Source organism: Bidens hawaiensis, unplaced genomic scaffold (genome assembly GCF_021521415.1).
Source record: "Bidens hawaiensis isolate Kalapana, Puna unplaced genomic scaffold, B.hawaiensis_p1.1 tig00019321_1, whole genome shotgun sequence".
Taxonomy (NCBI): domain Eukaryota; kingdom Viridiplantae; phylum Streptophyta; class Magnoliopsida; order Asterales; family Asteraceae; genus Bidens; species Bidens hawaiensis.
This window is the reverse complement of record NW_027492929.1, coordinates 161,891-188,041: the sequence shown is the minus strand read 5'-3', so window position 1 is coordinate 188,041 and position 26,151 is coordinate 161,891. Positions and strand designations below refer to the sequence as shown.

Sequence of the window (26,151 nt, the reverse complement as noted above, 5' to 3'; positions counted from 1 at the left end):
ATTAAGTAGAAATGAGGTCATGAACATAACTTAAAAAAGTTTACACAATCCTTAATTAGTTTGAAAATTTGAATTTTAATAATCTAAACTTTACTTTTTGGCCAATAATAATCCATATTGTTAATGTGTCGAGAATCAATACGTATTCATTCATTTTGCTTTTGATACATTTGGGTCCCTTGTCCCCGAAGCTATTACGTTTCTTAAAAGAATTCAACGGGTTGTGCACGATAACTTATCGACGCCAAAGAACTATAATTTTGTTTTCAGTAGGATCAGATTTGCCATTCAAAAGGGGGTGGCGGCGTAGCTTGTTGTCCGCTTACTCACCTCTTTATTGTGGATCCATATAATTAAATTCATGATGCAAAAAAAAAATATGACTAATGACAATTCTAACTTTCACATCTTTTGCAAGACAATCTTGATAGCATAATTATCATAAATTTATGCTCAATTTACATTTGTTTTATACTCAATTTTGCTTGAATGTTGAGGACACATGAAAATAAGCAAAGCCACTACTCACCTTACCCTATAGTGATCTTTAGAACTCTTTATTCCTTGTGTAAGCTTTCTACACAACCTCATATGACCATTGAATCCAACTTTTACCACACCAAGATTGAAGCACTAGGATTTAAATTCCCAACTTATTCTACCTGGCAAATTTACCTCAAATCCCCATATGAACAGTATAGCAATCTAAATATTAGCCATATCATGTTTTTTTATTGAATATTAATAACTCATAAACATCCACCCACATATTTAGAATTTTCATCCAATATATATTGACCACTTGTGGGTTATTTCATTCAAATATTATCACTTGATATTTTCATTACATATTAACCACTTGTGTGTTTTCATTCAAAAACTACCACAAAACTCTATTAATTTTCTCATTGACATATTTGTCTAATTGTCTCATTTACAAATATCTACTTCTAGCAAGAATAACATATAGAAGAAGATTACCATTATAGTTTGCTTACTTTTAATCAAGTTTGGCCACTTAACACACTTTCAACTTTTACATAAATTCCAAATATCCTTTATTTAGTCCATGTTTGACATTTCATTTACTTGACATATGTTTTATAAAATCACCTCCACAATGCCATAATACCAAAATAGTGTTCCTTTGGATCAACAGTAATTTACCTTTTGTATTGATTTATTTTATAATATAATATTGCAATTTGAAGGTATATCTTTAAAGAAACTGAGTATTAAAAATTTTTATAGGATGGTTAAATGAAAATGCAACTCACCAAAAGTATACAAATTTATTTTGAGGAATAGAATGGAGAGTACGGGGTATCGGTACAGGTACGGGTACCGAAACAGGTATTTTTGGTATCCACCTTTTGATGTTTCGAGATCGATACTGATATTTTACCGTATTTTTGTTTTCGGTATTGGTATTGATACTGAGCTCATTCCTAATTTAGAAGTTATGAGCATTGGTCAATTACTCAATTTGACACAATTTCAGGCCCAACACACATTCACATTGTTGGATATTTTTTGTTATAGTATTGGGTCGCTAAATAGTTTGGGCCTTTATGAGCCCATTATTATTATCATCCATTTTACATATTGTAGTGATTATGTAATGTAATTTCATAAATTTACTGAATTATTAAATATACTTTCCGGTTAACAATTTATATTACTTTACTCTTTTTATCACCAAACTAAGCATGTGGACCCTACTCACACATGCGCACACATGGAGTGATCAACATGTGGCAGTAGTAACGCTTTGATGACACACTTTGCACTAGTTCAGGTAAGAGGTGACCGGAGTCCACTAAGCTGGTTCGTTTAAAGTCTTCTGGATTAAGGTCCAAGTCTAGAGATGGATCAGATTTCAGAACCCACTCTCATGTTTAGAGGTTGGAATAGAATTCACTCGTAGGTCTCTGAATAGCTGTTTAAAGACACAACCGCACGTCATTATGATGACAATTTTTTATCAACCTACAAATGTGTTATTAATTATGTTAATGGCTGCTACTAAGGACACTTAATACAATGTATTTTTCCCTTTAATTAGGTTAAATAACTTTTCACATCAATCTTGTAACATACTTTTGCCAGGTACATTTTCATTTTCATTTTCAGTCTTTTTGAAAACGAGAAATCTGTGTTTAAATTAACTGTGATGCCTCATCGAAAACCATTTCTCAGTGTTCTTTTTTTGGGTTTATTTCGAATTCTAACAACATAACACTACTTCCTTGTCACATTTATAATTTCCTTTCCGTATTCGTAATCGAAATAAAGTTTTTTCATATATATTATTAAGTTTCACATCATCATCATCTCATCATCATTCAAACTTCTTATCTAAGACACACCATGCCTTCAAAGTCATCTTTTGTTCTTTTATATTTCAACTTTCATTATTCCCATCTCTCTTTTAGCCAAGGTTGTAGCTTATTAGTTGTTACAACAATTATATATGTAAAAAGTTGTACTCAACATTATAACTCAACATCAATTGACTTTTTGTAATGTCACACTATGACATTAACATTAACATGATAACATCCTTAATAATAATATATGACCTATCATAACTTAAATCCTAGATAATGAAACATGACCTATGATGACATGAAATATGTTTAACTACCAAAATTGTGTTTCAAGTTAAAACCAACCAAAAAAGATGTACCACCACCCACATGAAGGTCATGTAACACCAACCCTCTTATTTTCAGCAGATTTAACATGCTACATTGTCTTGTATATATTGTTATATACTTATATACACGTTATACTTGCATCAAACACACAACCCATCAACCAAATATGTTGTGGTTTACTTGTTTTTGCCTTATGGTAGCCGTTTCTAACGGTCAATCCCCCGCGTCTTCACCGACAACCACCCCTGTCGTGGTCCCACCGCCTTCCACCACCCCGGTCCCACCAACCCAACCACCTCAAATTCCACCACCCGTGGTGACCCCGCCCGTCTCCGCCCCGTCCGCCCCTACACCACCATTGCCCGCCCCGACACCGCCACCGGTTGCTTCACCACCCACGCTACCCGCCTTCCGTGCCTCCACCGACGGTCTCCCCAGCGCTGGCTCCCGTAACTCCACCGCCAGCACCAGCAACCGTGCCAATCATTCCACCGCCGACGCCCGCACCGGCCCCACCACCGGTTACCTTGTCACCAGCCCCGACACCCGACACGATCACTTCCCCCGCACCGGCTCCAGCACACCACAAACGAAGAAAACATAAGCACAAGCATCATCATGCGCCCGCACCAGCACCGGTGGTGGCTAAGAGCCAGCCAGCACCGCCAACGGCTACTAGTTCTGATGATGATAGTGCACCAGCACCATCACCAACACTTAATCTGGTTAGTTTATTTAAAGTTTATATATGAAACATGTCACTTTATTACATATTAACATAATATAAGTTTCATGCAAGTATGCAACTACTAACTTTTTGTTATGTTTTGTTTTGATCATAGAGTAATGGAAGAACACTGTTTCTAAAAGGAGAAAGATTTGGATTTGTGATTGCTGGTCTAATGATTTTCATGATTTAATGCAGCCTTGAGAAGATAATAATATAATATCATTTTCCACTTGTAATATCACTCTTAATTCTTTTTAAATGTATGAATAAAGTTGAAATATCAGTTATTAAAATTTTCTAAAATTTATAGATAGAATATTGTCACCAAGTTATTAAAATTTTCTAAAATTTGAAAATAACTTTAAAATTTTCTGATTTTTGTCTTAAAACTAATTATCAACTTTAGCAACATTCTTGAATATCAGTCTTTCACAATAACTAAATATTATCAGTTATTGTCATATTATCATATATATTGTCTGATTGTCATTACTTATTATTTAAGATTTTAAAACTTTGAATTACTAAGATCATGATATTCAAAAAGGACTACCAATAAAAAAACACACACTTCTGCACATCTTTATATCCATTAAAATGTAAAAATCTGTTAATACTAAGCAAGTGTTTTTCATTTGTAAGGATATATGAAACATAAAAGTCGCTTGCCTTTACACGTGTTATTCCTTGTAAAATCAAAGACCGATCTTGAGACCCTGCAGTTAAAAACCAAATTTTATAAGAAGATATCTAAATAATAATGAAATCAATATTCTTTCATCATTATATAATGTGTCTTGCTTCTACAGATAGCTTTACTTATTTGTCAAAACGGGTCGGGCCAGATTAGGTATCAGCTTAAAACAGATCAGGTCAGATCATGTAACGGGCCTGGTCAAGCTGGTCAAAACGAGTCACGAGAGACTGGGCCCGCATCACCAGACCTGCTCTTTCCAATGGCTTTGTTACATTTGGTAGTTTCAAGTTTCAACAACTTAACAGAAGTATGGAATAAGGGCATTTTTGTAATTTACTATTTTTTACGAACTTTTCTTCGCTTTCGAAAATATTTACTTCGTATGATTGTATCAGATAACACAAAAAATGCTTCAAGTATGGATTAAAATATTATGAAGAGTAACCCTTTCTGCTGTGATAATGTAAGACAGAAATTTATATCAACAATGAAACTGCGTCGTTTGACGGTATAAACGAGTTGGGTCAGATTGGATCACGGGTTGCGTCTAATTGTTTAACAAATATTGAGTTTTACTACATACCGTATCAATCGTCCACTTCAGCTTTGATTTCTTTCAACAACTCCTCTTTGTAATCACCGAACGTACCATCAAACTCTTCGACAACTCCATTGTCCACAATCCAAATTTGACTCTTTTCATCATCATCACAAACACGCGATATCAGTCTCGAATCATGACTAACAAGAACCACACCACCGGTGAACTCATCAAGCGCATCAGCAAGCGCGTCAATGCTCTGCATATCCAAATGATTCGTGGGCTCATCGAGTAGCAGAATATGCGGTTTCGACATGGAAATCGAAGTGAAAACAACACGGGCTTTTTGTCCACCGGATAATTTAGAAATCGGGGTTAGATGATTATTGCTTGGGAGCCCGAATTTAGCAAGTTTGGCCCGAACCGTTTCTTGTTTACTTATACCCTCTTGATCAGGATGTAAACGAAGTAAATAATGAACCGGTGTTTCATCCATGGTCAACAGGTCAACAAAATGCTGCGAATATCTCCCGATCCTTAACTTTTGGCTGCGTCTTACTTCGTCCTCGGTCGGGTTTAAGTCACCAGCAAGAAGGTTTAACAAAGTTGACTTTCCCGCTCCGTTGGGTCCCACAATGGCGACACGTGTACCCATATCGATCCCGACATCAACATCAGATAGCCTGAAATCTTCTCTTCCTGGATAACTAAAACTCGCTTCAATAAGTTGTAACAATGGTGGTGTTAGTTCAGTAGACTCCGGGAAATGAAATTCGACGGTGTAATCTCTCCATTTTCGTGCAGCCTTAATTTTTTCTAACTTCCTGATCGTTTCTTGACGACGTTGCTCGTATCCCCTTTCAAAGTCATCGAAACTTCCACTATACATATCAAATTTTAATTCGTGAAGATGAATTATTTCGTTGCAGACCGTGTTTAAAATATCCCGGTCATGGGAAACGACCACAAGCGTTTTCTTCCATCTGCATAAGTATGCTTCTAACCAAAGAACCGCTCGAAGATCAAGATGATTCGTGGGCTCGTCTAATAATAATAATGTAGGCTGAACAAAAAGAGCCCGAGCCAACGATATTCTCATCCTCCACCCGCCACTAAACGATCGGGTCGCACGCGTCTGCATGTCCTTCGTAAATCCCAAACCAGCAAGAATCTTTGAGGCTTGGGCCTCTGCTGCATCAGAGCCCATTATCTGCAACTTTTCATATAACTCAGCAAGTTTTTCTCCCGTATCATCGTCATCAGTGTCGTTTCCATTTTTGCCCTCGGGTAATTCTAGCAATGTTGCAACCTCTTGTCTTAGTTTAACTAGCTCTTCGTTTGCTGAAACCACAGCTTCAAGCGCGGTTCGGTCATCTCCTACTAATTCTTGTTCAACTAACAAAACGTCTATGTTTTTCGGGACGGGAATCTTTCTCCAAGCAAGAAGCTTTAACAATGTCGACTTTCCCTTCCCGTTGGGCCCCACCAACCCGTACCTCTTCCCATGAGAGATCTTAATAGTTGCATTCTTTAACAGCTCTTTACCTTCTACCGAAACACCGAAATTTTCCACTACTATATCTCTAACGTTCGCATACGCATCATCTTGTCCGTCAAGAACCGCAGCCCGAGTACCAATCACAACATTAAACACATTACGATCGTCTTTCAACGCCTCTTGTCGGGCCCGCTCCACAGCAAGAGCAATTTCCATCTCTTTCTTTTCTCGTTTCTTTAACTCCTTGACGGTTACAGATATTTCAAGATTTTTATCACGGGCCCGTTCTTTTCTACTGTCCTTTTTGATTCCTCCTTTTTGATTCTCGTCTCCTGAAAGAGATTCCACGTCATCGTCTTCTTCATCATCTGATGGAGGAAGATCAATGTCTGCATAAGGCTGCAAGTTTGGAGGTGGTTTGGATTTTGGTTTACGGGCTGCAGAGGTTGAGGAGGCCGGTTTCTTTGCCTTATCGGGCTTTTCGTCCATGCTGTCAATCACTTGTGACACTGATGGCTTTTCTTTCTTTCCTTCTTTATTGTTTTGTTTACCCTTTTCTCCGCATTCGTCTGTTTTCTTCTTCCCCATCGGATTAATCAAATGTCAAAAACCTACAAAACAAAAAATGTAATAATGTCAACTACATAAGAATACTCACAGTCATATATTCATGACAGAAAGCATAAGCACTGGTTAAATATATCCATAAAGTTTTCGCCTTTTAGGTGTATGACGAATAAGTATTTTTTTCATAACGCCAACTTACCTAAATTAAAATACAAAGACGCCTATTGGTACCGACACAGTTCAAACAAACCAAAGAATGTATCATATTTAACATGAGATTCACACAAGCTATTAGTCACCGGTATCTAAAATTTTATAGGACCGTATGTGCACCAAGTCTGCAGAGCAATAAGTTCAAAAGAACCACAATCCGAATACAAATTCGATAACTCAATCATTTAAGCAAGTTTTACTTGTCATTTGTTTCATATAACTAAATAACCGGTTGTTTTAGTAAACTTAGAATCATCTCTCATTTGATTCCAACTCCATGAGTTATATAAATGATTTGACAATAGTAATACCTTTATAAAGTTTCAAAGCCAAATATTACTCGAGTAATTTTCGAAACGCCAATTTACCGACCCATTACTGACGTTCGCCAACCCACGAGCACGACCCGTTAATGACATTATCTTGATCAACATTAGACATTAATCAGAGTTAAAAAACTTTAATCGAAACATCATAAGTTAGAAACCCTAGGTTGAAAAACAATATAAAAACACACAATATCACATATACCTGTATAAGGTATTAAGCTCCTTGATTCCTTCAGTTGCAGGTTCGTGAGCTTTACAGTATTACTAGTCAGGTGCCCGCGTGATGCAGCGGGATACACACGAACATTATCAATGTCAGTACGTTCCTCGCAACAGTACGTGCATATCCCGATGATGGTATGTGCATAACGTGACATCAGACATGTAACCGGTGTCGGTAATCGCGTCACACAACGCCTGCACGCAAGTAATTTGGTATGCATAAACAAGGTCATCCACGTAACTAATGCCTGAACGCGTGTAACCGGTGACGAAAATCAAGAAGCAAAGATGAAATGTACAGTAATTTCAAGTAGACAATTTTTTAACCCAACCCGCTTTGACGCGAAACTTATTCCAACCCAACATCCTTTTAACCCAAAGCTTGTTTTGATCTGCCCTCTTTTGACCTGAACCCATCGAGAACCGAACCAAATTAACCTTTTTTTTGTATCGACATATTCTGACCATAATTTGTTATGACCCATGAGCCGAACATGTCCGACATTTTGCCAGTACTAATTGATAATCACGTAACACGTTAATTTTTTTAAAATTAATAAACTATAACAATATGATACTCAAATTAAAGATAATAAAATGCTCGTTTTTATAGTGTAATTATTTTTAAAAAATATTAACGTGTGAAAAAGTTAAGGCCGTTTAAAAGTCGTGGGGGTAGTTTGTTTAGGATAAGGGGTAAAAGTGTAAGTATTATAAAAATTAACAAAAACTAATTGAAGTTGAAGGACTAAAGTTGTAATTTATTTTTGACAAAGTTGAACTTAAACGTTTATTATATGGTTAAAGACAAAATCGCCCTTAAAATCTTATAATTTGATGCATTACAAGTTACATTATTAATTGGACCTCTTAAAATCCTTCACTCACTCTTTATATACAGTAAAGATAGAAATTATTATTATTGTTATTATTATTATAGGGTGTTGTGATTTAAAGGGTCCGGATTGGGTTTGATTTTATCCTTGCGGCGTATCATTATTATATTATTTATATTTATATGTTGTTTATTTTATATAATAGAATATGGTTTTCTGATCAGAATTAAATAAACTCGTATTAAATCACTAAGTTATGGTGAGGATGTAAAACCGTTATAAAAGCCTAATCCTCTCTATAACTAGACGTGGAGGAGGTTGAGACAAACGAAAAATAGACGTAGAAAACGTTGAAGCAAGAATGTTCGTTTCTAGATAGTAATTGCAACAAAGTATATAAAAAAACTAGAAGTTGAAGGTCTAAATAATAATTATTGTAGAGTCAAGGTAAATAATGAAAATTAAAAGTAAGAAAAGCTATTAACGTTAAGGGGCCAAAGATAGGTGATGTTGATAGAAAAAAAAACATCAGCATCGACTCCACCATCGATTACCATTTAACCAACCATGACTCCACACACCAGACATTAGCTACCCCCCCCCTCCCCGCACCTCCAACACGACACAAGCAAAGGAAGTCTAGCTCAACATCAGTCAAGTGCTTTTCCTATTGGTTTTAAAAAGTGTGCCTAGACTATATAAGACAATCTTTGTTTTTAAATACGGAAACAAAGGTTGACACATGATCTTTTCACAAAAATGTGACATGAGGTAAGCGCCTTTTATACATGGTGAGTTTTCTTTTACCATTGGAGAAGAAGATTACACCATCATGACTGCAATAGAGATTGTAAGTGGAGCACACAAGATGCATATCACGCTTGTTTTTAGGTATAATCAGTGGTCATAATAAACTAATATGTGTGAGAGTGTGCTATAAATGATGATAGTGAACATACATAATGTACCATTATTCATGTATTAATTATTTAGTTTTAGTTCATATATGTATATATATATATAGGGGAGGGTTATTCTAAAAACAAGTAGTTTCTTAGGAAGACTAAGAATAAATCATAGCCATTGGATCATATTAATAAATGGTTAAGATTTAAAATTACCAAAAACCGGCATAGTTTCCTATAATTACTCTTTCACCATTATAACCGACATAGTTTTCTAGAATTATTCTTTCACCATAGGTTTTAATGTCAAATGTCAAAATCTTATTAGTTCTTACCATTCCTAGGAAAATTCTTTTTATTTGAACCCTTTTCTAATATATATATATATATATATATATATATATATATATAGAGAGAGAGAGAGAGAGAGAGAGAGAGAGAGATGATCAAATAAGAAGTTTGATTTTCCTAAGAAGACTAGGAAGGAGGGTATTTTAGTCTAAAACTTTAATATTGAAACCCACTTAATTTAATTTCAAAAACCCACTTAAATTTTCACTCATCTCCTACAACTACCACCGCCCACCGCCACCCACCGCCACCACCTTGCTGGAAAAGTCTTCGGAAATTTCGTTGGAAAATAAAACACTACGAAAAACACAATGTAAAAAACACAATGGAATAAACACTATGAAAATAAAAACACAATGAAAACACAATAAAATAACACAATGTAAAAAACACTATGGAAAAAACACTATGGAAAAATAAAAAACACTTGTATAATACAATTTTGTAAAACACAATTATGATAAAACACACCTTGTAAAAACCCACGAAATTTTTTTTTATTTTTATAAAGCAATATGGTACTCATATAAAAGATTAAAAAAACACTCGTTATTATGGTGAAATTGTTTTGAAAAAAAAATGTCGTATAAAAAAGTTATGGACGTTTTAAAATGATGGGGGTATTTGACATGCGCCTTGCATGTGGAGAGAGAAAGTCAACAAATGTGTGATCCCTATTATGTCCTTACCTTTGTTTTACACTTTATGATCTCTCTAATCCAATCTCAACCATTCAATTTTAAAATGAATGGACAAGATTATTTTCTATCCTTCCTAGGAAAACTAATCTTCTTATTATAACTCAACCCTATATATATATATATATATATATATATATATATATATATATATATGATGTATGGGTTATATGTAATTGTTGAACATATTCATGTATGCCTTTATTCACTCTACTAGGTTAGTTACCCGTGTAGCACACGGGTTAGAATAAATAATTTTTTATAATAATAATATAATGTGAAATACAAAAAAATTTGTCGCATATATAAAGATATATTATACAGTAAAAAAATTACACATTACGCAATTTGGAAATAAAAAGTTGTTAGAAAATTCATAAATCATAAATTATCTCTTTGTTTTTTCTATATCAAAACTTAGTTGTAAATGACAACTTTTTTAAAGTAACTCGTGGACCAAAACTCTTTATAATCTTAAACTGTTTTGACATGAACAATGTTTGATACTTCAGTCGGTTAAAAAAACCCACCCGTTTCATATTGGTTACTTATAAAAATATAATATTAATAACTAATGCAATACATTTTATATTAAACAAATTAACATATTTATGATGGTAGTAATTCTTTTAAATTATGATGAAATTATTAAAAATTGAAAATGAAATATTTAAATGAGAAATGTAGTTAATGTGAGAGAGATTAGGGAAAACTATGGAACTAAAACCGCATATTTCGACAAACTATAGGGACGAAAACCGCAGTTCACTCAATAATAATAGATTGAAAAGAAAAAAAGATAAAATATAAAACTATTAATAAGAAAAGGAAATATATATTTAACATGAGATAAATGAGAAAATTTTGTAAGGATCACTCATGTGTAATGACATATGGCATTAAGACCCGTGTAGAACACGAGTTTGAATATATAAATTTGTTTAGATAATAACAAAATGTAATATGTCAAATGATTTAAAGATATAATGTATGGTAGAATAAATTACATATTACACAATACGGAAATATAAAGTTGTTGAAAATTAATAAATCTCTAAATATTTTTTTGTATACAGTATTTGTAATTTTAACCTACATATTAGTAGTTTCATTTTATTTTTTATTTCAACTTTAGATAATGAAACACATCACTTATCATGCGTTAAAAAAGGTTGTCTCAAAAACAAATCAAACCATCTATAGTGATTGACTTTAGCTTTTATTAATCTTCATTGCAAAACAAATATAAATTTAAAATTTCTTTATTTGAAATTAATTATTTTATTTAAATCAACGTGAAAATTTGTTACTTATAAAAGCTTAATATTATTAACAAATACAACTTATTTATATAAAACTAAATAATATATCTATGTTTGTATAAAATTTTAAATTAACAAGTAATTATTAAAAAGGGAAAATAATTGATTAAGAGAGTTAAATATAAAACTATTAATAAAACGGGAAATGCATTTAATAAGAGAGAGTGGATGGAAAATTTTGTAAGAAACTATCTTATGTGATAAATAGTATAGATTCTTAGACTATACGGAGTGGATACCGATTTGCCGTCCAACAGCACACGTGGCCAGCGGCGTCGGCGGTAAACACCGCCCCTCCCTTCTCGGTGCCGCCCAACGGTAAAGAACTCGGTGAGTTTTCACCGATTAAAACACCAGCGGGAAAGCTTTGAAGCCTTTTTTTTTTATTTTCTAATATATTCCAAATTGAGGGTTTTGTTAACTTGAAAAACCAAAAGAATAAAAAGAGGTAGAAGATGAAGCTTGAGGGAAGACAGAGAAAAATGATATTTGCAGATGAAAAGCTTGATGAGGAAGATGGGTAAAAGGAAGGTGGGGTCATGGGTGATAATAATATTATTTTATATGTATTAATATTATGTTTTATTCTTTTATCATTTTAATTATATTAATAATATTATGTTTTGTATTTAATAATGTACGTAAATTGAATTGTTTATTTATTAAATGTAATTTAATCTTTGGAATCAATTATATGTATATATTTTTGTTACATTATTGACGTAAAAAAATAAAAATTAGGTTAAATTATATTAAACTAATTTTAGTTATATAATAACTATTATGTTATTGAAAATGGAAGAAAATGGTGAATTGGTAACCATTTCCTTAATGTTGTGAAAGAGAGTAGAGTAAAGTGGGGTGTGATGTGGCGCTGACATGACAGTGTAAAGTGAGAAGTAAAGTGGTATCCACATCTTATAGTCTCAGTATTACATAAGTACAAATAAATTGTAAACTTATTAACATATTGATTACCAACCAAAGTCAGCGTGTTTATGGAGAGGTGGTTAATGAATTAATGGAGCTCCTTAAAAAACTTTACTATTCCAGACTTGAAAAGGGTGAAGACAAATGTTTATCAGGTGGCGAAATGTTGGGAAATTTCTGTAAACGATTATTTTTGGATATCTGAGAGTCGTGTACACACTATCAGATCCAAATTACTTGTGGTTCTCAAATATTTTGACTGGATGAAACTCATATTTATAAGCAAGAATTATGTATGGATTTTTGTATGTTATGATGAACCAGGGATTTGTGTATGTTATGATGAACCAGAGAAGTTACGTATGATCAGGATGAATAATATATTAGGGCTGAGTCAGTTATAACTGCTTAGCAGTCATCACACAACATGTTTGAAGTTCAAAGCCACCAAAAGACGCTCCTGTTGTTTCATTAAAATTAATAATAATATTAATTATGAAATTTAATACAATTAAATTTCTAATACGATTTTAATGAAGCAACAAATGTCTGAAATAAGAAATTTCCAAGCTGACATGACAGCTTAATCTCAGCCAGGGGTGCCGCCCTTGAACCCTGCTGCCAGGGGCGTTGCCCCCTTGGACCCCCATGACTCAGGGGTTTCGCCCTTAAGTACCAATAGGATTATAAATTATAATAATATCAAATAAGCGTGCACCCCGCACCAGACTGATCAACAAGTTAATTCCTAATTACACTAAAATCACTAACACGATACTCAGGTGTGTTTTTGGTTTGGAACAACTAGTGATAGTAACTTTACAATGTTAGTTTCATACCTCGTGATGGTATCTTGGTTTGAAAGTACTAGGTCCCTGTGAAGGTTAATGTGTTAGTGTGACGGGCTCTTCTTAATCACCTTCCGATGCAGGATAATTTGTTAAAGAGAAACGTGTTTTTTGGCCAAACATTTGCAACAATTGTATGATGGCCGGTGAGACTTGTTTTCTAGCTACTATGCAGCGAGAGTGGTTTGGATCAATATAAACAGATGGTGTAAGTTAGCTCCTAATAAATGGTATCTTCTACTCTCTAAATCAAGTGTCGGATGTCGCGCATAAGAGAGAAAGGGTGAAATCGATAATGAGGGTGGTGATACGGAGCATCTGGAGAGCTCGAAACAAACTTATATATATGAGAACGAGCCAATGAAGATTGAAACCATCTTTGTCTCCTTGGTTAGATAAATGCGTTAAGTTTTTGTGGATAAAAAATATAGTGAAGTATTTGGATATGGATTGTTTTGTTTGTGGTGGTTGTTTTTGGGGCACTACTAGCTTCTTGATAGGAAAGGCTCGTGCTCGGGCTCGTTGGTTTTAGAGGTGAGCATAAAACCGAAACCGAGTAAGCGAAAAAACCGCACCAAAAAAAACCAAACCGAAGCATTAACCGACGGTTAATTTTTTGTTTTTTTTTTGAAAAACCGAATTTTCGGTCATCCGTTTTTTAAAAACCGAAAAAACCAAACAGAACCGAATCGATTGATGGTAAGAAATATTATCAAGATGATGAGGAATAAACTAAACTTTGAAAATAAATAGATGATAAATGAAGTTTGAGACTAAACTTATATTGCTTTTTAATTAAGAATTTTGTTAAATTTTAAACTATATTTAGCAACTTTGTATTCGTATAGTTTCAGGTAACACATGCCTATTTTTGTTTTTTGAATTCAATATATATATATGTGTGTGTGTGTGTGTGTATGGTACTATAATACGTTCTTATACAAGCTTAAAATATGTATTTTCATTTTTTAGTTTTTTTTTTGCAATGTCTGCCCATAATAAAAAAAAATCCGAACTGAAACCGATAATAACCAAAAAATTGAAAAACCGAAAATTGAACGGTTTGTATATTCAAATAACCGATTACTTCAGTTTCGGTTTGGATTTCGCCTAATAACCGAACCACATCGAACCGTGCTCAGCCCTAGTTGGTTTTTATTGAAATTTACCATAAGAAGAAAGTAGTTCGTTCTAAGAGTAACTCACTTTACAACCTAACAAGCCAAGTGTACAAGCTCCTATGCAACTTAAACTAGAGGTCGGTTACAAGTTACAACATATAGAAGCATCAGCCCACAATCACAAATATAAACATCCATAGCAAACCCTAATTTATCTTCTTCGCCTAATCCACTCTCATCACCACCGGCGACTCTACGCCGCCGTGAACCACCGCCGGAGTCATACCGCTGCTCACCACAAACTTCCGATCAGATTATTATTCACCATCAGGTAACAACAAATTGAACCAATTTGAACTTGCGTAATTGATAGTTAATCAATCTATCCACAAATTTGATTTGTAATCAATAATTTAAACATGAACGAAGTTATTATTTGATGATTTAGATCTACTGAGTTTGAAGCTATAATTTGATTTACTGATTTTAACTTTATTTATTTATTTATTTTTTTTTTACTGAATTTGTAATTGAATTGAATTGTAGGTTATTTGCAGATCTGATGCACATGCAGTTTATAAAGTTTATAAATTTTAGATGTTAGTATCTGTGTGAATCTCATGTTAAATATGATATACATTATTTGGTTTGTTTCAACTGTATTTGTGCCATTAGGATTCTTTACATTTTAATTTAGGTAAGGTGGCGTCTCGAAAAATTGTCAATAGCGCCCGTTATAGTGAATAGCGTAGGGTCTGTAGCGACATAATAGCATGAAGTAGTAACCATCTGTGTATCAGCTATTTTGGTGGTATTTATTGATTATAATATTATATTCATTATTCTTGCTATTTTGGTGGAGTACTTCAATGTAAAACATTTTAAAAAATTTATAATAATTTATCGGTAAACGTCAAATAGCGCTTGCTATTTCGTCGCCATCGCTACGTAGCTTATAGTTCGGTTGTCGCTATTGACAACGATGTTCGTTATACTCTTAAATTTTGTAGATATATATGTAGTCGTTGATTTATAATAATCAATATCTTTCGTCTTTGAGTAAAGTAGAATGTTATCTGTGTCTATGTGCGTCAAATGCCCCGTATTAAATTACAGATTTAAGTTGAAACTTGATTAGTGATGAGTTTATATCAAGCTACTTACTTTTGGTGCATTTTTGTGTTCTTGAAATTGATATATGTTCTTTTTTTATCAAGTGTTTTATGTTTGGGGTGTTTCTTTGTGCTTATGCTTTCTGTCATGAATATATGCCGGGTTCCTGTTATTTTTTAATTTGATTAACTACTGTGGGTAGTGGGTAATCGGATGTAGTTGACATTAGTACATTTTTTTTGTAGGCTTGTGACATTTTATTAATCCAATGGGGAAGAAGAAAACAGACGAGGGTGGAGAAAAGGGTAAACAAACCAATAAAGAAGGAAAGAAAGAAAAGCAATCAGTCTCTCAGATGCTTGCCAGCATGGACCAAAAACCCGATAAAGCAAAAAAACCAACCTCCTCAACCTCTACAGCCCGTAACCCTAAATCCAAACCACCTCCAAAGTTACAGTCATATGCTGACATTGATCTTCCTCCATCAGATGATGAAGAAGATGATGATGTGGAATCTCTTTCAGGAGACGAGAATCAAAAAGGACCCAAAAAGCCCAGTAGAAAAGAACGGGCCCTTGATAAAAATCTTGAAATATCTGTGACCGACAAAGAGTTAAAGAAGCGAGAAAAGAAAGAGATGGAAATTGCTCAAGCAGTGGAGCGTGCCCAACAAGAGGCGTTGAAAGACGACCGTGATGCGTTTACGGTTGTGATTGGTAGTCGGGCGTCGGTTCTTGACGGTCAAGAGGACGCGGATGCAAACGTTAAAGATATAACAGTGGATAATTTCTCAGTTTCTGCACGTGGTAAAGAGCTGTTAAAGAATGCAACTGTTAAGATCTCTCATGGAAAGAGGTACGGTTTGGTCGGACCCAATGGGAAGGGAAAGTCAACATTGTTAAAGCTTCTTGCTTGGAGAAAGATCCCCGTGCCCAAAAACATAGATGTTTTGTTAGTTGAACAAGAAATAGTTGGAGATGACAGAACTGCCCTTGAAGCTGTGGTTTCAGCAAATGAGGAGCTCGTTAAACTTAGACAAGAAGTTGCAACATTACTAGAAACCCCCGGGGGCGAAAACGGAAATGAACCTGAAGATGGTGATGACACGGGAGAAAAACTTGCTGAATTATATGAAAAGTTACAGATAATGGGCTCAGATGCAGCAGAGGCCCAAGCCTCAAAGATTCTTGCTGGTTTGGGATTTACAAAAGCCATGCAAACCCGTGCAACCCGATCGTTTAGTGGTGGGTGGAGGATGAGAATATCATTGGCCCGTGCCCTTTTTGTTCAACCGACATTATTATTATTAGACGAACCTACTAATCATCTTGATCTTCGAGCGGTTCTTTGGTTAGAAGAATACTTATGCAGATGGAAGAAAACGCTTGTCGTTGTCTCACACGATCGCGATTTTCTAAACACTGTTTGCAACGAAATTATTCATCTTCATGACTTGAAACTCCACACGTATCGTGGAAATTTTGATGATTTTGAAAGTGGGTACGAGCAACGTCGCAAAGAAGTGAATAAAAACTTTGAAAAATATGATAAACAATTGAAAGCTGCAAAACGAGCTGGGAACCAGAAGCAACAAGAGAAAGTCAAAGACAAGGCGAAATTTTCGGTCAAAGAAGCAAAGAAAAAGTCAAAGGGTAATGTTGATGAAGATGAAGAGATTGTCGAGGCCCCACAGAAATGGAGAGATTATACAGTTGAATTTCATTTTCCGGAGCCTACTGAACTAACACCACCACTGTTACAACTTATTGAAGTGAGTTTTAGTTATCCAGGAAGAGAAGATTTCAGGCTATCTGATGTTGATGTCGGGATTGATATGGGTACACGTGTTGCAATTGTGGGACCCAATGGAGCTGGAAAGTCAACTTTGTTAAACCTTCTTGCTGGTGACTTAAATCCAACTGAGGGTGAAGTAAGACGCAGCCAAAAGTTAAGAATCGGGAGATATTCACAACATTTTGTTGACTTGTTAACCATGGGTGAAACACCTGTTCAATATCTTCTTCGTTTACATCCCGAACAAGAGGGTTTTAGTAAACAAGAAGCAGTTCGGGCCAAACTCGGTAAATTTGGGCTTCCTAGTCATAATCATCTAAGCCCGATTTCTAAGTTATCCGGTGGACAAAAAGCCCGTGTTGTGTTCACTTCGATTTCGATGTCGAAGCCGCATATTTTGCTACTCGATGAGCCCACGAATCATTTGGATATGCAGAGCATTGACGCGCTTGCTGATGCACTTGATGAGTTCACTGGTGGTGTGGTTCTTGTTAGTCATGATTCTAGACTGATATCACGTGTTTGTGATGATGAAGAAAAGAGTCAAATTTGGATTGTGGACAACGGAGTCGTCGAAGAGTTTGATGGTACATTCGATGATTACAAGGAGGAGTTATTGAAAGAAATCCGAGCTGAGGTGGACGAATGAGATGGTATGTAACTTATGCGTTCGTTTTGCCTGCTAAGATTATTATAAGTGTTTGATTTAAATTTTGATCTTAATGAACAGGAAGCTGTGGTTGATGCATTTGTGTTGGTCCTTGAATTTTGAGACTTGGAGTAAACATCTTTTTAAAGTTATGTGAGTGTCACAAAGTCTATTTTAAGATTTTTTTTTAATGTTATAAAATAAGACCATCTGATGTTTTGAAGTTGGACATATGGGATTACAAATACGATTGTACTTGTTTTATGGTCTGTTTATGCTATGTATGTTTTATGAGATATACACAGGATTTATATATTTTTTTCATATGGTAAACATGCCTAAGGTTATATCTTTTTTGTTTTTAATTATTATTTTCTTACTTGGTTTAACTAGTAAATTTGCCCGCGCTTTGCTGCGCGGGTCTGTGTTTTTTTATTATGTTATGGAGGGAAGATATTTTTCACTATGATGCAAAATATTTCCCATATAATTGACTGCATATACATAACTAATACATCAGCCATTTAATGTTTATAATAAACAGGCTTCGTGTTGGCCACAGTCTTTGGTTTCTAAAAAATGCCTTTACAATCTTGAAGATTGTCATCAAACCGTTTGTTGCTGATTAGATATTTAAGTTGTTGCTCAAAACGTTTGTGCAGCCTTAGGGTTTTCTTTGTATCCGTCTTCATCCTTTTGCTCGAGTCTCCTTTTTCTGTTGATGTGTATTAGATATGTGGTTATTCATCGTATGTGTAATGAGCGTTTTTAAATTACCCGGTGTCTGCTCTAGTTCTTGTCTTTGGGTGGCTTTTTAAGGTTGGGTGTTGTTGCTATATGTTTTTGGGTTGGGTGTTGATGAATGGCGTACACAATGCCTGTCTTTTTTCGCTGTCAGTTAAACCATGAGGTACTATCATATACTCATATTTCTAACAGAAAAACAATCACATAACGAATTGATCAACACATACCTAGCTATCAAGTTAAAGAATGATGAACTTTTATGTATACTCGATCTCTTTCATACTCACGTTTCAATCCCCTTGGCGCCCGATCATTGCTATTCAAGACCCCAAATTGGCCCTTGCAAACTCTAAAGTAGCGTATATGTAAAAAAAAAATTAAGTTTCATCATCATCATCATCATCGTACTCAGTATATCCCATCAATAGCAAAGCTATGGTAGGGTCTGAGGAGGGTAAGATGTAGACAGCCTTACCTCTACCCTTTAGGAATAGAGAGGCTGCTTCCGGTGAGACTCCCAGCTCAATAGTAGTTTTGCATCAAGCCTTGGACATAAGACACATAACACTCAATCATCGGGGCACCGCCGATTAGTGCATGCACCCTTGTCTTTCGGCTATCAACGCCACCACATGATGCCTGATTAACCTTCCGCCGCTTTTAACGTTATTTTCATGAGATTAGTAAAATAACGTCAAAATTAGTGCAATTTCACTTTCGCCCACCCGAGGGTTCACACATATATACATTATATGCAAGCACCGCAATCAGGGCGAATAAGTTTATGTATTCCAATTTAGGATATAAATTATAGTAAAGCAATAGAAATAACTTAGGCAACTCTTTTATTGCAAGTTGCAGACTTGTTGAACATCCATTGAAAAGTATTTATGTTTATTGCTCATCGATTCGTACTCGTACGGTGAGATTCATACGTGGATCCATGGGGAGATGATGCAACAGATTGATGCAAAGAACAAAAAAAATAAAAAGAAAAGCCTAAAATCAAACACGTGTGATATACATTGAAAAAACTTTATGCAGATGGATACATGTATCATATGTATAAAATATTGTACTTTCTTGCTAAAGGAACCTCTGTGAGTAATAGTATTGTTCCCGAGATAACTGTCAAATATTTTTTTATTAGAAATAGTGGTAGCGTGGCTAAATAACAACCACAAACTTATGAATAATAGAAGTTTGTGTTAACTAACACTTACCTTTTAATATATATATAATTAGCTTTATCATATTATATGGCCTTGATGCCGTGTTTTCAAAAACACCGACTTAAGGCATGTTAAGGCGAGTTTTAGCATCGTAAGGCACAATGTGTTTATGTGGCGTGCATACGGAATCAATGGTTATATAAGTTCCGAGTTAATGTTTGATTCAAAGATTGAATATGAGGATCAAATACTTTGTTGAAATGTGTTGTTTAAGATATTAACTTTAATCAAATTAGATTTTTTTTTTGAACGGATGATTTTATTAAATGAAAAAAAAAACTAGATTAGCAAGAGTAGCAAGAGGCTAGACTATACACAACAAATACCCAAAACAAAACACCAAAAACAAGAAAATCAAAACGAGAAAGCGCATTAACTTTCCCAATTCATTTCTACAATTTCCCCCCTATTTTTCACCCAAAGAAAGGTAAGACGTTTATTGTCTTCCTTGATTGTATTAACCGAGACCTTTTATTATCAAAAAGTGCCTCATTTCTAACCTTCCAAATACACCGACACGCCGTAAGGATGATAGCTTGAAGCACCTTTTGTTTTATCTGATTAACTCCACAATTAAGGTGAATCTTTAGTAGGTCTCGTATGTCAAAAGCATACACCGGGTTTATGCCACACAAATTACAAATGAATTGCCATATTATCGTAGCTACATAACAAGACGTTAGCACATGAACCGCCGATTCCTTTTCGCAACATTTTATTTCATTCACAACATTCCTTTTGAAGAGAGCATTCGATGTCTAGAGAGGTGGAAGGCTCAATAATCCAGGTCTAAAATTCTTTTTATTGTTCGAAACAATCCCGAAATTCTTGTAGTTCTAGAGAGGTGGAAAGCTTAATAAACCATGTCCAAAATTTCTTGTATATTAATAGATTTGAAGGGATGATAGTAAAACTGTAAAAGAATTAGCTTGTTTTGCCTTTTGTAACGGACAATATGAGTAATTTTGCTTTTTGTATAATGATTTATGTCTCTATCTTTGTAAACATTATTTTTTTATTAACTTCGGTACTACAAAATGTGAACATCTTTATGTATCATCTACAAGATGGACATCTTTATCATCATGAGATTAATAAATAATAATCAGTCATCCTCTTATCTACTTTAAAATATATTTATAACAAAGGTATTATTCATTTATAAACTGGTATAATAGACTAAAGACTTTTTTTTAAACGGTGGTATTATATTCACAACGAAAAACTATCAATAACCGGTCCCTCAGCTTTTCCATAACTCATTGTTTTCATCTTATATTATAAATCTAAAACTTTAAACGTATACATTTCGTTATTTTTAGTAGCTATTAGGCTGTAAGCTAAAAATCAGTATCTAAAAACAGAAAAAAAAATCCATAAAAAATAATAATTGAAGGGTTTTTTATATTGGCTTTGAAAATTCGTGGAAGAAAGGAGGGGGTTTTTTTTTAACTTGTCATGATGATGTTAGAGTTAACTTGCGATGAAGAAATAGAAACAAAACTATTGTATGTGTGACATTTCTTTTGTCCATGTTTTGCTTTAGCTTCATGTCTTGTTTATGTATCTCTTCTATGTGTTGTTGGTGAATGGTAAAAAAAAAATTAATAAAATAACCATGATGCTTTTTATATATTATTAAAACAATGTTTTGTTATCTATGTTGCTAGACATCGGCTAACACGTTTTGAAACATAACATGAAGAGAACTAGAGAAGTGTACGTCTATATTTTCCTCATTGATTTTGACTTTCCATATAATGTGTCACATCTTAATCTTTGTTAACATTTTTAAAACCTTAATCTTACTATATATGAACAAAAAAAAAGATTTTTTTTTTCAATCGAGACCCGTGATTTGTTGTCTAAGTGATGTACAACCTTATCATGATAATGTAGTCAATCATCATATTCCTTGTACCGATCTTTTTATATAAACTATTGTTATTTAATAAATTCACTTTACAAACTGGTATGTTTACTAAAAGGAGAGAAGACAGGATCTTGAACTCACAAAAGTGTTTTATATAGAACTCATCTTTGCTGTCTTAAAGATTTAATTTATATATCTAAATCTTAAAACAAAAAAGTATCATTACTTTAGTACTTAACATAACTCAATATCTTAAACACCCTTTTCCTGATTGTTTTTTTTATAAAAAGACATTATTTTCTTTAGGGGGGTGCAGAGGCGATCAGACAGTTTAATCAAAATTTTATGGCGCGATCGGGATGTTAACACATAAGTAACATTATTTTTTTTATGGATGACTACTCAATTCTTTCAATGCAGGTTCGCCACTAGTTTTAGTCCACAATTAATCCCCAAAGCAAATTAGATAGCTAGTTCTCAATTATAGAAATTTCAATTTAGAAAAAAAAAAGAGAAACACAATCTATCTGTATTTTCTATAAAATTTTCTATTTTACAATCCATTAAACATACAGCACATTAGAAAACTCAGCAAACCAAAACTAGTAAAACAAATTCCCAACCAAAAAACATTCGTCTTCTTAAAACTCAATTTTCGGTTCATTTCACCATATTCGAATTGAATTTGGTACATTTCAACCGAGAAATACTCAAACCCAGAAAACCGAAACCCAAAATTACAAAACGCTTTGACTAAAATGACCAAACCTTAAAATATAAAATAAAAAAAACAAACGTCTCAGCAAAGTTATGATTCAAATGATCAAACTTCAATTATAAAAAGCAATAAAAATAAAAGTGTTCGACCATATCAGCAATGAGATAGTCCTGAGAAGTTGGTTTAGTGGTAAAATGGCTGCCCTCTTACAACATAGACTCATGTTCGGTTTTCATTTGGGCTAATTCGAAATAAATCTGGATGAAGGGGCGAATCAGAGCTTTAATTTCGGGTTCGCCCGACAGGGAACGAGAGTTTACGAATTCCATCTAATTCCGAAAATTAAGAAAGCGACCTTAAACATAACTTTAAAATAGTATATTTACACGTGAGATTATTTACTGATATATATATATATATATATATATATATATATATAGGATTAGGTTCATTTTAGAAGTAATTTTAGTGCGAGAAATGCGAGAAATGATTAGAACCAATCATAATTTTTCTTATTTATTTAATTATTAATTATATGGGCATATTAGTCAAGTGAACAATTTTCTTTTTTTGGTAACTATTAATTACTATTAGTAAGTTACAAAACAAAATATTTAATTTAAATTTTATTTAAATATTAACCCATAGTAAATTGATTTTGTTTATCAGATGACACACATATCTTACATGAATTTTTAATAACGGTTATGAAATTACCGTGTATTCCAATTATAAATAGGTTTTTGGATTTGTATAGCAAGGGAATAAGATATTCTATAATTTTCAATTAATTCCCATATTTGCAATATCATAGCACAGTGAAGGAACTACACAATGCTACAAAACAATATTTTACATACACTAACACACCATTCCTTTTTTTTAATACACAAACAAAAAATTATTCCTTGATCGACCAAACTATAGTTATTAACTGAGAACCTACATAATTTGTGATCTTTTCGTTTTAATGTTCACGTCTGATAGCCGAATCTTGGTCTCGAACATTGTCTTTGCAGTAAAAATTCCGGCATCATGATAGTTATATACTGTAGCCCTATTTTAACTTCAACCAAATTGGTGTTACGTGTCCATAACATTTGCCCTCGAATGTCCAACGACCCTTGGGTAATTCATGAAAAAGTCCTCCCGCACAATGTAAACTAGAATACGAAACTGTTCACTTGCGAATCATTATATAGCTTCCTATCTTCAACATACAACATACTTTTCATATAAATATTATAATACATAAAGATCGACTTCTAAAATCAAACCTATAGATATATCGAAATACCACAGTGGCATGCTAATATTTAAATTGAGAGCTAGAACTAAATATCATTAACAATTGATATAACTTATATATAATTTAGAAAAAATACCCACATAATAATAACATGGTAAACAACTTACACAAATAAAACATACTTCTTGTTAACAACTCCAAGTCATACACAGTTTCAAAATAATACCTACATAGCTGGTAAACACCTACACAAATAAACCATGATTCGCATTAAGAACTACCAATCCTACACATGATAAAAGGAAACCCCACATATCTATTAAACTACCACAAAATATGAAAAAAAACAAGAATATATAAATATATTATGATAAAACCTATTCTAGACTATGATGTAATTTACAATGTTCATAAGTGTTTTTCATTATGGTACTTAGTTTATATTGTAAAACAACACAACATGTTTACACACATGAAATTGAAGGATAACATTTTACCTACATAGACTAGTGGTTACCTTACAATTATAGTTTCCATTTCATTCTTGTACATTACATTTACATTTACATTTTTTATTACCTACATATACGACCAACACAGTTTGCATTACATTAAATACATTTGATTTACTTTAGATTTTTACCTACATAGACTATTGTTACCCTACACACACTACACTTTACATTAGAATTACGTTGTATTTACATACACATATTGTATACTTACACATACTAGTATTTCCATACAACGATCACGCTTTGAAAATATAATACAATCTACACTTATAAACATATAAACATACACATACATATAGTTATATTTTATCACCTAAACACTACTAAAATTTGTTATACCAACAAAGTTTTCAGATAATTTATTCTAATTAAACATGCAACATTACATTCACACTTTTATTATACCACAAACGACCAACATGGATTACATCACATTATCTACATTAGATTTACTTAATATTGTTACATTATCTACATTAGATTTACTTAATATTGTTACCTAACCCTACACAGACTACAACATACATTGGAATTTCATAGTGTTTACCTACACATATATGTTTTTTTACTTACACATACTAGTATTTCCATGTAAAGATCACACTTTTGACAATATATATATAATACCATCTACACTTATCAAACATATGAACACACACATACACATAGTTATATTTTATCACCTAAACACTGCTAAAATTTGTTATATCAATAAACTTCTCAGAATAATTTATACTAAACATGCTACATTACGTTTACATTTTTTTTACCTACACATACAGCCAACACAGTTTACATTATATTTACTTTATATTTTTACATTACACAGACTACATTTTAAATTAGATTTACATATTGTTTACCTACACATATATGTTTTTTGATACATAGACTAGTTAGTATTTACACACAACGATCACGCCTTTAAGAATATAATACATCTACACTTATCAAACATATGAACGAACACATATACATAGTTATGTTTTATCACCTAAACACTACTAACATTTTTCACATAAATAAACTTCTCAGAATAGTATATACTAAACATACTACATTACATTTACATTTTTATTACCTACACATACGAGCGACACAATTTACATTAAACTATAATACATAGTTTACATTCCCTAGTGTAAGGGAGTATTTGCAGACCTACACAAATCATACACGTATATATAAACAGTGTAGTCACCAATATATAGTTTATATATGCAGCTTGCATATGAATCTTGTTCGGATAAATACGTGTAGGCATCACTTATTGTAGTGTAGGCATCAACAAAATAATGTAGGTAACTAAAAGAATATGAATTTTGCTTATAATCTTCTTAAAAAAAAGAAGACATAATCGAACTGATACAAAAAACCCTAATTTTTCCCCTAATTATAAACCATTAGAGTGAAAATTATGAAAAACAAAACATGAATGTAGGTATCTTTCACAGAATTTCAACAAAAATAATTGACTAACATTTATGTCGTTGTGACCTTCAAAAACAAAAACCTAATATAAAATCCCAGGTCGTCGTTTAGAATGAAAACAATATGAAAAGCTTCAAAGAATTTGATTCACATATCTTTGTGTTGAAGCAATTTCCAAATGAATGAAGATTTTAAAAATCAGAATATGTGTATGAAGATTTTGATAGTTGCTATCTTGAAAGAAAAATAAGGCATGATAAGGGGATTGGATTTGATGGTTTATATACATTTAAATTTATTAAGGCTAATCAAAAGACAAAAGTAACATTTTTAATTAAAAACCTGGTATTTTATTACATTAA

General features: G+C 33.2%; 3 pseudogenes across 2 annotated transcripts; 2 read left to right on the top strand and 1 right to left on the bottom strand.

Annotated features, from left to right (window-relative positions):
• The first annotated feature begins 2,826 nt into the window (after nt 1-2,826).
• On the top strand, nt 2,827-3,633 carry LOC143558091 (uncharacterized; annotated as a pseudogene). Its single transcript, XR_013139672.1, has 2 exons — nt 2,827-3,385; nt 3,503-3,633. The product of XR_013139672.1 is annotated as an uncharacterized LOC143558091 (transcript).
• A 1,036-nt stretch (nt 3,634-4,669) lies between these two features.
• LOC143558083 (ABC transporter F family member 4 pseudogene) lies at nt 4,670-6,714 on the bottom strand (annotated as a pseudogene).
• Nucleotides 6,715-14,669: 7,955 nt separating this feature from the next.
• LOC143558096 (ABC transporter F family member 4 pseudogene) lies at nt 14,670-18,160 on the top strand (annotated as a pseudogene). Its single transcript, XR_013139674.1, has 3 exons — nt 14,670-14,799; nt 15,827-18,028; nt 18,106-18,160. The product of XR_013139674.1 is annotated as an ABC transporter F family member 4 pseudogene (transcript).
• Nucleotides 18,161-26,151: the final 7,991 nt, after the last annotated feature.